Raw genomic sequence first — 14,961 nt, 5'->3', positions numbered from 1 at the left:
GTGATGCACATCTTGGATGCAATTTGTTACTGTGTCTGCAAAGCACACAAGCTCTCACTCTAGTCAATGGGAATAGAGTCTGGGGAGTACAAAGAAAGAGTCAGCTGCCCAGTTATAGATATCTATTTTAGGTGATCTGATTTGACTCTCCATGTAGGACTTTTAATACGCCAACCTGCAAGTTGTCCCCTCATGCCAATCTGTTCTCTGAGAGCCAAAGTGACAGGTATCACAGGAACAATGCAGATCTGTGGCTACAAGAATTTCCACTGCACAGAAATGATGCCTGGATGTTAGTTGTTTGCCTTGAAATTTTTCTTTACCCTGAAATCACCTTTCATTCAACCCACATTACAGGAACAACAAGCAATACTTATCTGTGAAGTCTGAAATAGCACTTGCAAAGGTTTAGAAAACCTGATGTGTGATAGATATAAAATGATCCTTACTGAACTCTGTCCTTCTATGTGTCCAGCAGATGAATTGTGGATGCTCTGATTACCAGACTCCATTCTAGGGACTTTCGTACATGAATGTTAGCTTATATTTTCCTTCTTCTGCAGATTCACCTATAGATTTAACAGAAATCTTTTCTTCTCCTTTCACATGAATTGTTATTGGGCCTTTTTTACAGGAGAAAAATGTAAGCCTTTTTCTTGTCTTCTGTTTATTGGCAATTACCAGCACTTCAGAAAGCATGATGTCTCAGTGGAAAAGCTAATATTGATGTCTTCTCCTGGACTTAAAATCAAGAGTCAAACACGGTTAGAAGGTGAAAAGGGATTTTACCTTGGTATTTATTTTAAGGATCCTTAGGTGCACTACGTCCAGGTGGAATGCACCGAAATGCACACCACAATGCCTCTTCAAAAGACCTGGTATAACATTATAGGTTTTACTAATTAGCATACCTATCAAAAATTCCCCAGTGAGAGGCTTGAATGAGCCCCCCCCCCCCCAAGGAACCTTCCCCTGGATGGTTCTATCTTACTTTACGGAATGTGTTTTGGAGAGGACCTTGGGGTCTGGGACACACTAACCCCTACCTACAAAGCTTCTAAAACGTTTAGTCTCCTGGCTGAACAAACGAGTCCAAGAATATAGGCAAAAAGCACTAAGAATACAGAAGTTGTAAAAAAGGTATAACAGGGGCATAAAAGAAAAGGCAAAAAATCTTCATGGCATCAACATCCATATAATCCAGAGGGTTCAAAGCTCTTCATTGCCTTCTTCACTTCCCTCCTCTAAGAATATCAAGCAATTCTCATATTTTCTAACCTTAAATATTATTTTGACAACCACACAAAATCTAATGCATAAATCTAATGAACTTCATGGAGTTCTTGCCATGAAGTCTATCAGTGATTCTACACTGAGATTAGAGTGAACAGGAAACAACCACTCTAGAATAATAACTGACTTGGCATGGCTCTATCCCAGCTTATTCTCTGTAATGGCATGTCAGCTTCTTAGATGATCACTGCAGACTTTAAGCCCTAGAAGTGTCCTGAGTGGAGGCAGCTCACATTTTAGCAGTGGGACTGGGTGCATTCAACAAGTTCTACTCTTCTGCATTAAAGTGAAAGCAATTGTGGGTGCTTCTGAACTGCATACATTTCTTTCCTCACACCTTTTTTATGTTATAGTGAACACGATTCATAACCATGCAGTAAAAAATGCACCCTTTTAAACTCTGAAAATAAAGTTGCTCTCTTCCTCTCATCAAGACACTAGTAGACACATATATGTACACACTCGAATGCAATGCTAACTGCAATAACAAGCAGGCAAGTGAAGCCAAATTGTCTAAAAGAGTCCCAAAATCAATAATTTACAGCTGAGGTGGAACTTGCAGGTTGATTTCTCCTGTTCCACATAAGCTGCTGAGTCAGGAGCTAGCTTGGACTCAGACAGTCCCTTTTCTAAATTACTTTCTGGAAACAAACTCAGTAAATGTTCCTCTTCCCTTCTGTCCTCTGGTTCAACTCACAGCACATACTTGGCAGTGAATGTCAGCTCTCCTAAAACACTGACTTGAATAATCAGAGAAAAATATCTCTAGATTTTTGCTCTTGTTTAAATTTTAAAAAACAGTATTCATGCATTTGGAGGCAACTCTAGATCCCATTTTCTGTCAGAAATCTTGTTGATTGTCTTTACTGAAGAGGTTTTCCATGTAACCAGCCACACAGAGAGTTTAACTACAGATAAAGGGCAGTATATGTAAGACTGGTATTGGTATTGATAAAACAACAATAGCTACTGAAACATACATGTTAATAAACATATTGAATGTTTTTTTATTCAGGGTTTTTATTTTGAAGTTAAAGAATTCTGAGTTTTTCAGAAAACCTAAAATTAAAAATTCTTCATACACATAACAGTGATAAAGTGCACAGCAAAATTCTTCTAATATAGCACAAACTCTCCTACTACAGCAGCAGCGAGGGTGTTGTTTTGTAAATAGACACTTAGTAGAAACCTGAGTCCAGCTTGGGGTTAGCAAAATCAGCCTTCAAGTGCTTTATATAGAAGTTTGACAGTTATGTGACTCAAAATACACAGAAAAGGTTCTTTGACTTGAATGTCCCCTTTTGGTTTTATGATTATTATATCTATGTTTGTTGACCATTTTATCATCAAGTTTCTTCATCAGCTTTTAAAACATAAAGTGCATACCAATTTCTAATGCTGAAATATCATGGTGAAAGAATACTGATTTCTCCTTACACCATGAAGAATGAAGGTTGGATTTGGTGAAAAGGAGACATCTGCACTAAGACTCTCATTTATGTAAATGGAATTGCTCTCTATCTTACCAGGTAAGTTTAGTATTGTTAATAATATAAAACTACCATTGAACTGCATATGTAATCTAACTGGAAAGAAAAAAGGGGGAGAAAAAAAAGGACAAATTTGGCCTTTGTCTCCTCTTGAATATTTGTTGTCTTATCAGAAGCCTGACACTAACACCCTTATGTGTATGAAGCTAAGGTGGCTAATACCCAGCCATTCAGCAGATCTGGGCTGCCAGAGTAATGAAATGCATCTACAAAACACCACCAAACCACTGGAGGATATGCTGCTGTGTGGCCTGGAGCTGCTCTGACCTGGTGATGGGGCGTGTCTCACTGCTCTGATTACAGATTTTTGCTGCACAGCCTGAATCCCTCAAGTGGTCTCTGCAGCAGAAGTCAGACTGAAACAGATTTATGCTATCACCCATGTTGATGATGTGTGAAGACTTTGAAGCACGGTGAGGCAGAGGCTGGACCATCAAGCCCTTGAATACCTATATGAAAGGACTGTGTGACCTACCACAGCCAAAAGACTAGGCTCAAATGTAGAAGGACTTCCGGGGTTAAGGCTATGATAATGTATATATACAACACAGAAGTTTTGCCAAAATGTGTTTCCAACCTATCATATTAATTCTTTTCTTCTATAAACAGGTTTTATTGTTTGTGTATGGGACGAGATGCTCACCTGGTGGTTAGGTGATTTGGGATGGTTGACACCACCTGGGATTCTGATCTGTCGTTTGTTCTGAAGCTGTGCTGCGGATGTCAGCTGGGTTTTGGTCTCTTTATCCCCTTATGTGCAGCCTTTGTTTCTACAGTGCTTTGGCTTCATAAGAGAATGAGAAGGTTTTACTACCTAACAAAGAAAGCTTTGATTGGGGCCCAGCTAGGAGAGTCCAAAATTAATGTTCTCAACAATGATGCTTTGTTCTCTGAATCTTTTACTTTTTCAGATGGAAGAAAGTTAAATATAACCTGGATAGGGCTATTCTAAAGAACTACATGCCAGCATTTGATTAAATACATTTTTGCTTGGTTTTTTGTGGAACATGATTTACGCAATCACTCTCGGAAAGTCTGCACTCAGCCTCTCGGCTAATTTCAACACAGTTTGATAGGCGAAAAACATTTAGAGATAACTACCTTTTTATAAGTTTTGTTCAAATAGGCACTTGCGTAAAGGAAATGGGTCCTGAAAGTCTTTGAAGTGAACACAAGATCACAGAATAGTTCCGACTGGACCAGAGCTCATGAAAGCAACTGGTCTAATTCCCTGCTCAGAGCAGACCTAACCAAGTCAACTTGTCTAGTTGAGCCTTGAACAATTCCAAAGGTGGAGATGCCATAATGTCTCTGCATGGTCTGTCCCTGTATTTGGGACAGAAATTAAAAAAATTAAACTTAATATACAACTGAAAATTCCACTGCTCTAACTGATGTCCTTCACCTCTTGTCCCATTCCTGCAACTCCAAGAAGAGTCTGGCTCCTTCTTCTCTGTATCCTCTGATCAGATTATTATGGAGTCTTTGAGTCATTTAGGATGGAAAATATCTTTACAACCAAGTCCAGCCATTAATCTAACATGGTCAAGTCCATCACTGAACTATGTACCTAAGCACCACATCTGCATGTTTTTAAATACCTCCAGGAATGATGATTCCACCGCTTTCCTGGGATGCCTGTTCCAATGCTTGAAGAAACTTTTTCTAATATCTAATCTAGACTTTCCTGGTGTAACTTGAGATCATTTTCCATCATCCTATCACTTGTTACTTCGGAGGAGAGACCAACTCCCATTTCACCACAACCTCCTTTCAGGTAGGTGTAGAAAGTAGAGTCCCTTGAGCCTCCATTTCTCCAGACTCAACACCCCCAGCTCCCTCAGCTGTTCCTCATAGGACTTGTGCTCCAGACCCTTCACCAGCTACATGGCTCTTCTTAGAACACTGCAGTGTAAACTCTTTTTTCATATACAATTTGTATTTTTTTCATATACAACTTTTTGTCATATACAATTCAGTGTTAGCACATACTGAGCAGAACTGTTTGAGAAATATAGTAATTTACAAATAAAATCTCTGATATAAATAGTTTTGTTTAGCAGCAAATGTTAGAAGTTTTAAATAGTAGGAGAAGTAACAGATTTTTCAGATATGTGCTCATGCATCCAGACATTAAAATGAAGTTTAACACAAATGCAAAAACACATATCTAGAATATTTGCCTTTTTTTTCCCCAAGAGGCTCATGACCTGTAAATATTTGAAGACTATGAACCAACAAGTACCAGTCATGTACTACAAATGGAGATGATTGAAATAAACAACTCGGTGTTAATCAAATGTGTGACAGTTAAATTCTACATATGTATTGTTGCCAATTTAGAAGGGCCTCAGAACAGATTTTTGAACATACACTTTTCAGAACTGAGTGAAAAGATCCAAATGGTGTGGCCACTAGACAAATAACACTTAGGAAAGGAAGAGATTAGCAAATTTATCAGCTGTGGTAAATAGTCTAAGAAAACCTGGGTCAGATATTTTTACTATGATAAATCCCAAGAGTCTTCACGGATCTTGGATGAGCTCTCTTTGATCCATTCAAGTACAATACATAAGAATCGGAACCATGTGTTTTAAACTCAGACTTTAGAGAACGTTTAAAAATGGACTAAATAAACAACTCCTCCTACTAAATGGAATTTATTTTCTTGTAGAAGCAATCCTATCAATAGTACAACACATTTTACAAGAAATAACATGGAACAGGAAAAGGAAACAGTTCATTACTCATAATAAAAACATTAGCATAAACAGTTCAGCAGGCTTTAATCTTCTTTTATTGTAGTTATTGTATTGTAATATGACCCTGTTGTTGCTGAAAGGTGGTTGTAGTCAGGTGGGGGTTGGTCTCTTTTTCCAGGCAACAACTGACATATCAAGAGGACACAAGCTGTGCCAAGGGAAATTTAGGTTGGATGTTAGGAAAAAGTTTTTTACTGAAAGAGTGGTAAAGTTCTGGAATCGTCTAACTGGGGAGGTGGTGGAGTTACTGTCCCTGGATGTATTTAAAAAAAAGATTGGATGTGGCATTCAGTGCCATGGCTTAGTTGAGGTGGTGTTAGGGCATGGGTTGGACTCGGTGATCTTGAAGGTCTCTTCCAACCTGGTGATTCTGTGATTCTGTGAAGTACAGCTGAACAGGTACAATGCATGTAAGCTCTCAAATATATGTCTTCATATGTGTGTAACAGCATGAAGAGGCAAAGCCAGCTTATGAGTAGTTCAAGAGAAACTTCTTCATTCAGTTTTGTGTTTCTATTTTAATGATGCTTGTGATGGAAATGAGCAAATGTCTGCAGTGGATGTGTTTCCATGCTATGCTGGAACACTGGAAGACCATTCTCGTTCATATAATATATGATATAAAGATATTCAAATAATTGCCTTTACAAAATAACTGGTGTCATTTTTACTGCAGGTGATATTTTCATTTCACTGCTACTTTGTTTATTTTATTTCTGGCATTCTATTTATTTGGCTGTGAATTTTCCTGAAATTGTGCATGAAGTGCAATTTAGACTCTCACAGAGGAATCTGACATAGAAAGAGTTCAGCAACATATGTCATTTTTATTTTGTTCCTAACTCAATATAGTAGTGTGCCGGTTTGGACAAATTTGGAGGAAAATGTCCTCTAATAGTAGGCAGGTTACAACCAGCCCTCCCCCACCAGGTTTGGGAAAAAAAAAATTTTCCTTGGAGGAAAGTGAAAGAGATAAAAACTATTTATTTAACAAACCAGCAGGAAAAGGATAATAATGCTAAATAATAAAACCTCTCGCTGTGGAGAGAAAACCGGGTAAGATTTCAGAGTCCTTCTGTAGGTGTGGTCTCTCTCCTCCTCCTTGGAGCTGGATCAGTGTGGGCCGACCTCCAGGGCCTTGGTGGAAAATTCTCTGTTCTGATGTTGAAACAGTCCAGAAGAGAAGAAGGGAAAAACCGAAGTCCCAGGAAAACAAAGTTCAGCTCTCTGTCTCCCTCCAGAGAAGAGGAGCCAAAAGCTGGCTGAAAAGCAAGCAGGGTGCTTCCCCTGCTCTTGCTGCTGCAGAAGCAGAGGAGTGTGCGACTGTGTCCTTGAACAACTGTTTTGAAAAGTTCACTCAGTTTTTTTCCTCTCCCCCCTCTCAGGCTCAGTTTAAAGGCACAGAAAGGCACAAAATTAATTTCTGGGCATAGAGCAGCAATAGGGGATACACATCGTAAAGTCACCCCAAGACATTCCACCCCTTACCCCATATTGTCAGCTCAATGCCCAAACTAATATATTCTAACTCTACACACACACATTAATATTTAGTGTTAATAGTTAGTGGTGCAAGTATGCTGAATTCTGTAAATGAAATAAAAGAAGTGGTGGTATTTACAAGTCGGTGCATTATTTAGACAATTATTGCTACTTGCTGTCACATTTAGATACTCCCCTATGGCTTACAAAATAAAGCTTCACAATAGAGTTCTATTTCTCTGCCTTTGATTAGCCAAACAAAAGACAAGGAATGAAGAGCTAGTGTTTTACTTCAGACCACATCAAGATTTAGCTTGCCAAACCTGATTCTGCATTTACTTGACTTCCAGTTACCACTACTGAATATAATACAAATCAATATTTTCTGAGCTCTCTTTATCATGTTTCTAAGGTTGTCTATGAGAATGAAAAGCTCATAAAACGTGTCATAATGAAGGGCCTGGAGGTCTCTTCTCAGCCACCGTATTCACATTATCTCTTTATTTCCACGCCTTGCAAAGAGAGTAATCACTAAGAACTCTGCAGGAACCTTTTCGATCCCAGTAATGCCTTTTAAGATTTGGATTGAAATAAAATTTTAGAGACTAACCTGAAAATAACCTGTACACTTTTCTGTAAAATGTTAACGCTATTTTTAAGCAGAAAGTGGAGTTAAATTTATATATCACAGAGATAAAAGGTCTTAACTAATGCTTGGATAAATCCCACTCCTGTCCATATAAAGGGCAATTTATCAAAGTCATGACCATATGCTATTCAAAGACCAGCCAAGCAAGGAACTGGAGGCCTTCAAGACTGCACAGAGGAGAAATAAAAAAGGAACCTGGTTAATATTTTACATTTTGTTTAAAGAATAGTTTGAATTATACTTTTTTTTGTGAGCCAGTTCAAAATAAAGATCTGGATACAGAGAAGAGAGAGGAGCAAGCTGAAGCTGAAGATACATCTCCCTACTCCTGAAGCTTAGCAGCTTTGGGAAATTCTAGAAGATGAGTTTCCAGCCACAGAAAACTTGTCTTTCTAACAGTTTTGGAGATGGTATGGACTTTCACTACTTCAAATTGGTCTTCAAGGTCTAATCCAGTCAATTTTAACTTCACAGCATTCATCGTTAAAGGTGGATTTTCTTGTAAACAGGGAGACTAAAGAGTGGGCTACCAGATTCTACACCTCATTAACTTAAGTAAATAAATTTTGCATATATTTTGTAAATTGTGTTATTAAAGGGATAAGTTTTTTGTCTTCAGGAGGTCTTTGGAAAATGGTATAGAATCTTACTTCTCTGAAAGTTAGAAATCTTTAATTTGAAGTCTAAACATATAATTGGATTAATTGTTGCCAGTTGTTACAAAAATTGTTTAGTTTAGTAATTTTGACCCACTTGCAGTAAACCTCATAAGTGTATACAGAGAAATCATGTCAGCTTAGCTGTGTTTAAGATGAAAAGCCCAAAGTGTTTTGGGTGCTCTCATAAGAAAATATTTCCACTCTTATCATCATAAAGGACATTTCTCAATACATCTTTCATTTTGAATTTGTCATTTCTGACTGGTGAGATTTTTATGCAGTACTCCTCAAGCTGGACAAATCCTGATAATATCAGCAGCTCTTCTGAACTGTGCTGCAAATGCTTCAGCTTATGGACTCTGATGTCACCTGTTTTCCAGTTGCACAAAGCCAGCAACTCCCAGTGATTTTCTGGTCAACTAATATACACAAGTGCATCCTTTTAAACATTCATTTTCAAATTTTGAATTCTTGGATCACAGCAGAAACTCCAAGTTAGTAGTGGCAAGAGTCCAAATTCAACCTGCCTCAAAATAAACACCTGTGATCAAAGTGAACTTAGGAGAATAACTGTCCTTGTTTAATCAAAAATAAATGTTACTTGAGCCACTTTAAAAGATGGGGTAAAGGGAACTTTTCTAAAAATTATTTATGACAAGAAAATTTTTAATCATATTTCAGTCTACCATCTAGTCTGATGCCCTCATAGCTCTGTTTCTCAATGGGGCGAACATATCTATGGTTAGAAATTGTTCTTCTTCTCCTCTTGCTGTATTTTTATTCTGCATAAACTTTTTCTTTTTTCACCACATAATCTTAAATTAAGAAGATCATTAATATGTTTTGAGGTGTCTCTAATGTTATAGTCTTTTAAACTTCTTGACTAAATCTCACTGATTTCCACAAAATTAATTAGGCGTACTTTTTCTATTATTTTATAGTGTGACAAAAATATGTTTTTAACTTTCAGCAACATTTTATGTTAATCAATGTCTAATAGATGACAACATTTCTATACCTTTGAACTGCTTACAGTCTAATGCTGTTGAAAGAGTCTGTTGACCAGACTGATACTTTCTTTCAAAGAAGGTGGAAAGTTATTTTTTCAACACTTGAATTTTTACTGGGCAATAAGGATTTGTATTGTTTTGTATAGTGGATCATACCCTTTGTTTGGATTAGGAATGCAAGTATGAGCTGGTTATCATCCTTCAAGAGATACATCAACATGCTTAATACAATACTGACCCAAAGAATAGTGTTTCTGGAGGAAAAAGAAAGGACAAAACCTAGGGTATTTTTGAAAAAGATGTTCTTTTCACAGTCCCTGTGTCCCTCACACTCTCCTCTCTCTTCAAACCAAACACAATGGTAGTATTCTTAAAGATGAAAAAGAAATGTGTGATTTTGTATAAACGTGTTGGAGTCTTTGTATAAACCTCATCTCCTTTGAAGGCAAGGGCAGGCAGACCCAGCTGCAGCACCTCACCTTGCAGAGTCACCCTGCCCTACTGCCTTCTCTTGCTGCTTCCCTCACACCAACATCGTGACCAACATAACAAAGAAGGAGGGGGAGGGTGCAATGATATATTTGGAGGATTCGTTCAAATATTTAAAGGGGCGTGGGAGGGAACAGTGAGAATCCATGTTTCTTTTAAGAGAAAGGTCCTCAAGGGAAACTGGGAGCTACTGAAGGAACTCTCTGGAATACATTTGGAGATGATATGTATTTTGAAGAGAAAAACAAACAAACAAACAAAACAGAGAAACTGATAGTTTAGAGAAAGTTCTGAATGTTGCTGGTCACTGATAAAAGTCTTCTGCTTCAGAGTTTAAAAATATTGTCTTACTCGGCACCGTTCAATAACTCTAATTTGGCCATTAAATTCCTGTCACCTTTGCCCTCTCCTAATGATTGTGACAAAATGCTGTCTGCAATCAGTAAGACTCAATCGTTGTGGGAATGATTTGAATAAACAATCAAGTCTGCATCTCATCCATCACCTTGACTGATTTCTCTATTCCCTGTTCACCTCTTCATGACATTTGTCAGGTCACTTGATATAAAATATGCAAACAGTGAGCTGAAATAGCCCACATCTGCTGAAATACGCTGACTGAACCGATTGTCTTAAAGTATCTTGAATCTTTGCATGGCAAGCACAGATATCTTCTGTAGGTTTTTTTTCCTTGCCACCTAGGCCAGTGTGGTATTTGTCCCCTTTACGTTCACAGCACTTGTACTTACAAACCCACCTCATGTGAAGATGGATACTGTCTGTTAAATCTCTTGGATTGGTGCAAAAATATTTTAAAAAAAGGAAGGAACAGTTAGCTGGAAGAAAGGTGGTAGGAGTAGAATCAAAGTACTGATGAAAGCAAGTAAAGGAATGAGGTGGGAAATTAAGCCAACAGAAAATTATATGTAGAGTTTATCTTTTGCTTTAATGAAATTAGTAAAGATATTTTTAATAGGGTTGAATAGGCCTATTAATAGGCCTAAGTTATATTAAGGTACCTCCAGATGGAATCATCTGAGTATTTCCAGGGCTCTTGGGGTACTTACTGACACCCTGCCATCCACCTGCCTCTTTGCCAGTCTCCCTGATCTGGCTGTACCTGTCAGCAGCCAGCATCCCTACAGCTGCTGCACAGCTCAGCCACACATCACATCACATCAGTGCAAGCACAAGCCTAAATCTGAGTCAGTTCAAAGTGGTATGGGCTGCAAAGGATGGGGCTGAGGTCTGGGCATATGGTCCTTTCTTCCAGCTGTGCTGTGTGTGGCAAGAGGCTCCTCAAGAGAGCAACAGGATATCAACTGGCAATAGCAATCTCTAAAACAGTCAGAGCTCCCCTGGAGGCTCCTTAAGACTAGTGTCTCAGCACAGGTAAAATGATCTGGGTATCTCCTGGGAGATCTACAGAAAAGCATTCTTTGGGTTTTTTCACCCCATTCTCCTCTCTCCTCTTCCCACGGTCTTCATTTTCCTGTGTCAGCATGTTTGCGTGCATTTGTGTTTCTGACATGCCTATGAAAGAAAAAGAGATGAAAGAAAGAGTCAGGATGTCTTAGTACTAAATAAAGCTCAGCATCAAATCACTTTATAAGATGGGCCTTTTTCCTTTAGCTTCTGTAGGGAAACATATCTAATTAGGGGCAAATTTACCCTACTGTGGAATCAGGAATGATTCTTGGTACGCACAGGTGCTAGAATATATCAGTGACCACCTGCGAAATACCTATGTGACTGAAGTTCAAGAACCAGTCTTACCTGTTTTCCACAAGAAGTCCTGATTCCAGAAATCAGGGTTTGAAGTACAAAGCCATACTAGTTTGGGAAGGAATTAATTCTAGTTTACATTTCTGGATGTAACGCAAACCAACTTTTTCTCTCAATAGCACTGCCCAGAACTGACCCTACCTGCTGATTTCTGCCTTTCCTATCTGTGTTGGTAGGCTCTGAGATAGTTGCATTATAAACCAAATATTTTAAAACAAAGGAATTTCAAAATAACCCCACCAAAGGAGGGGGTGCTTGGAAATTCTTTTTCAGAGGTAATTTCATCTATCAGCACAAACTCAACTATGCCATTAAAGGCAGTACTCATGGAGCTGTATCTCCAATCACAGAAAGAGTGGCACTCAGGTCTGCCTCAGCAGTGGGGATGCCTCATCCACTCATCCAGAAGTCAGCCCAGCTTCTCATTCCTGTCCTCTTGCCACCATCTGCACTTCCAATACACAACAAAAGAAAAGGATATTAAATATTTTATGGCAGAAAATATATATATATTCCCCCCATCCCCTCTTTTCCAGGACACTTTCAGCCAGGCAGATGCAGCCCATCCTGTGGCTGCACAACCACGTGCATGTGAAGGAGCTATGAATTGGGAAGATTTTTTAAACAAAGTCTGAATAAGTGACACAAACTGACCAGTGGGATGAGCTGCCCCAACAATGGCTGCACCATTAACAGGAGTCACAAGTGACAGCAAATCTGCTTTGTCTATGTCTAGATTATACTGCAGGTACAGCCATGAACAGTATGTGAAGTTGTTTGTTAGGTCAATAAAGAAAGATTATATCCCCCTTTTGAATTATTCAACTTTTATTGCTGGATAACATATCTGAACATATTTTCATATATCAAAAATATGTAAATACATAAACCAGAAATATTATTCAATAATCTTATACATTATTTAAAATAAATCTGCTTTTAATCTTTAAAGTTTCCATCTCTAGGTGTTTCATGATTAATTGTAATAAAAAAGGATTTTAAAAATGGAGAAGAAAATCTACTTTTTTTGGGAAGATGTATTCACAAAAGCAAAATAATAGGCTAGTGAGGTATGATATATCATGGAACAACTACTATCTTCATAAAAATTACATACATTTTTGTTTGACAAATATTTTATTGCATGTCTCACAGCTATTAAATAATTCCCAACTTAATTTTTGTTGTGTCCTAAACAGTCAATAGTAAATACTATATTCCCTTGGTCTCTTATATTTTTCATCTATATTCCCAAAGAAAACTTACAGTTTTTCTGTTGTTTCCTTTTTTATTTTATAAGCAGAACACAGTAACTTTTTACCCTAGGGCTCAGTTCTTAGGATGTATGGTGACAAACTTGCAAGCAATCAGATACAATCCTGCATATCTCACCCTCTCTTCCAGCCTAGATAACTGGAATTCATGAGAGTAAGGAAGCTCAGTGTGTACACTTAAGAGCTCCTTTTCTATCTCTTCCCCACTTGCCCATTCTGTATGGGCTCCTTAACCCAGTTCTGGCTTTTATCAGCTTCATCCAGAATTGTATGTTTTCCCTGCAAAGATACCAAAACATGAAGACTTACCTGAGCATGTCACAGGTGGATTAGTCAGACATCAAACTGGGGCATCAGGGGACCTCTCCTGTGATGGCAAAACACAAATTACCTGGGAGACTGAGGATGCTGTAAACCTTGTCATTATTACCACTTGACATTGTACTCCTCCTGAGGCACTGTTTTGCTCTCTGGAAGGGGAATAATCCTTGTGGCTGATGCTTTACTATTTTGTGAGTTTTGCATCAGACAAGAGACAATCCTGTTGATGTGTTCCTGGTGTGCCTGGCTGTGCAGCCACACCTACCTCTGGTCAGTGTGCCAGGGCTGCTTTGAACTCAGGAGCCCCCAGCTGGGAACCCGCATGCCACTCTGCTTCATTTCTGGACCCTGATCAGATTCAGGCAAGAAATAGAAACACAGCTGCTTACTATAGAGTCACCCCAGGCATGTACAAAGCATTTGGAGAACTTTCAGGTCACATTGGGATGCCCCTTACTCTGGTAAGTGACTGAGCAAGGGCTTTCCAGACTACAGTGACTTCTGTTCTGGCTATACTTTTCAACATATTAGAGCAGCTGAAATGCATGTGACTAAACAGAAATAAAAGACTGCTGAGGCAAAATGTTTGATCCATTGATTCATTCATAAGAGTGTTTCACTTGATCTCAACAGAGATAAAATGGGATCCTAAGTGACTAAATAGCATAAAGCTTGGAAGAGACCTTTGTCTGCAATGAATTATAAAGAGTGGCAAAATGCATGTGGCAAAAAAATGGCCTCTTTTTAATCTAATTTTAATATACCTCTGTAAAACCTGGCCACCTTTCTCTAGTGTGACATGGCTAAATATCTATTAGATCCATCTGATTACCAGATTTACGTATTACTACATCACTTCCTAGTATAAGAATAGATTAAAATAAGGCTGGCATGTGCCAGCCTTGCAGTCACATTAGGCAAAAGATGTAATATGCCATTTATACTAAAAAATGGAGAATATCTGATGCAGGAAAAAGTCAGTCTGTCAGAAATTCAGGACGAAGTCTGAATTGCTAGACTTATATACTAAATCAGAGTTGTAGTGTGGCCATAGTGTTTGCAATCCTGTATTGGAATGCATTACACTGGATTTAATGTGTTTTTCACAGCAAGCCTCATTGTTTTCCCTGGAGAGAAATAAATGTAGGAATGAAGGATTTTATTTTGTAAGGAAAGCAAAAAAATGTAATGGCAGGAAGCATCACAAGAAAAGCCTGCAATTTATTCTATAGTTTATATGTTTGAAGTCTTTCAACATCAGTTTGTAGCTCTGTCATCTTTAATATTTTAGAGCTTAGTCAGGTGCTCCTGGCTTTATACCAGTATCTTTAAATGCTTGCTTTCGTAGACTATAATGATACAGACTTGAGAGAAGAGAAACCAAAAAGAAGTGTTGTCCTAGAAAACAGATGATGGAACACAGTGTTCATATATAATTTCAGTTAAATAATTAATACTAACACCATTTCTGCTGACAGGGTGCTTTCATTAGTCTGTTTCTCTTAATTTCTGTTACAAGACACCACAACCTTTGTCTTACAGATAGCAAAACTGAGTGTCAAAGAAGCTTAAATGACTGGTTTAGACCAACCCAGTGAGTCAGCATTACTGTCAAGCAGGAAAATGAGACCTTTCAAGTTTCCATGGTAGGACATAGCCTACTACAAAACATTAGGACTCTGGTCAA

At 38.3% G+C, this 14,961-nt stretch overlaps 1 long non-coding RNA gene across 1 annotated transcript; it reads right to left on the bottom strand.

Moving 5' to 3' along the window:
- Positions 1–10,821: 10,821 nt before the first annotated feature.
- LOC121659461 lies at positions 10,822–13,381 on the bottom strand. Its single transcript, XR_006014342.1, has 2 exons — positions 13,263–13,381; positions 10,822–11,427 (listed from the first exon to the last, which is right to left on the bottom strand). It is a non-coding gene; the product is annotated as an uncharacterized LOC121659461 (long non-coding RNA).
- Between the last annotated feature and the right edge of the window lie 1,580 nt (positions 13,382–14,961).

Source organism: Corvus kubaryi, unplaced genomic scaffold (genome assembly GCF_017639235.1).
Source record: "Corvus kubaryi isolate FWS band 111438036 unplaced genomic scaffold, C.kubaryi_AGA036_p1.0 137, whole genome shotgun sequence".
In the NCBI taxonomy this organism is placed as follows: Eukaryota; Metazoa; Chordata; class Aves; order Passeriformes; family Corvidae; genus Corvus; species Corvus kubaryi.
Note: the sequence above shows the minus strand (reverse complement) of the source record. Positions and strands in the feature narration are given on the sequence as shown.